The sequence below is a fragment of the Elephantulus edwardii genome, unplaced genomic scaffold (assembly GCF_000299155.1).
Source record: "Elephantulus edwardii isolate Elephantulus edwardi_28Jun2011 unplaced genomic scaffold, EleEdw1.0 scaffold00044, whole genome shotgun sequence".
Lineage (NCBI taxonomy): Eukaryota > Metazoa > Chordata > Mammalia > Macroscelidea > Macroscelididae > Elephantulus > Elephantulus edwardii.
Window position 1 is genome coordinate 15004132 of NW_006399794.1, and position 1474 is coordinate 15005605.

Here is a 1474-nt window from a genome sequence, read left to right on the forward strand (position 1 = left end):
GACCAGTCCTTGGAGAAGGACATCATGCTTGGGAGGGTAGAGGGACAGCACAGGAGGGGAAGGAGGAGGATTGATTCAGTTCCTGGGGCAATGGGGATAGATGTGTCGGAGACAGTGAGATTGGCACAGGAAGAACAGAGTGTATGACTGTTTTACCTAGGGTTGCTATGAGTCACAAGAGACTTGATGGCACAACTATGGCTTTGCTCTTAGGAAAAGTACAGTTGAAAACAAAACTGAATTCTGGTAGTGTAAGGAGTTTGACTATCTATCCAAAACATGTGGTTTGAATCCACCATCTGTTCTGCAGGAGAAACATGGGCAATATCCACCTATGAGATCTACTGCCTTTGAAAATCCTCTGTAGGGTCAGCTATGGGTCAGTTTTGACTCCACAGTGCACACGAAGTAAAAGCAAGTTCAAGGAAGTTTACATTTCTACCCTCAAGCTTGCCGGGAGAACCAGGACATGCCCTTAAATGATTTCCCACAAATAAACTCCGTGTGAGCACACAGGTGAACTGATTTACTCAATTTATTTAATTTATAAATGAAATTTATCTAATGTCTTTATTTCTACTCATGTTACTATTCTATAATTATGCTTTCTAAAAGTGTTATTTGTCACAAAAATGTTAATTTTAGTGTGGAATACCATGAACCTGCACCCTATGAACCAGGAGAAAGGATGAAAGTTGTACAAATGTCCAGGTCTTTCTTTTGTAGAGTCACTATGAGTTGCCTACGACTCAATGGCACTTAACAACAATAACAACATCAAGTGTGGAATACAGGTTAAAGGTCTGTCTGTTGTTCAGGGGAGCCACACAGACTAGCTAAAGTTCTTACCAGATCAGCTTTCACTTGGACAAACTTTACAAACACAAAGGTAAGGTTCAACTTCCATTTTACTTGTGTCCTCAGACATTGACAGTGATATACTCTCCCAGATCTTTCTCTTCTCAGGGATCATAGATTGTCAAGTATGAGTTTGTTAACACAGAGCTGTGATTCTTCTTCTAGAGCAACCCTTCCCTGCTGATTTTGGATTTTATGAAAAAGTCTAATTACACTTGGATGGATATGATTTCTTCTACACAGACCAGTAGGTAGTTTCTTGCAATAGTTGCTCATTCTAATATAAGCTTTTAAGATCTCAGATACCTTTTTGTTTTGCTTTGTGTTTTAACATTTGTCAGCACTTGATTGCTTGATTATTCCTTGTAGCACCCAGTCTTTAGAGATCATTTTCAGTAATATGGAACAGGACCACATTAGAAGAACTACATGGCCTAGTTAGATTACCAATTCTCAAGTTGGAAATCAAGTCCATCTATGGAATATATGTTGTTGTTGTTGTTATGTGCAGTCGAGTCGCCTGCAACTCATAGCGACCCTATGTACAACCGCCCTAAACTCCGCTCTGTCCTGTGCCAATCGCACTGTCTCTGACACTCCCATCCCAATTATCCCA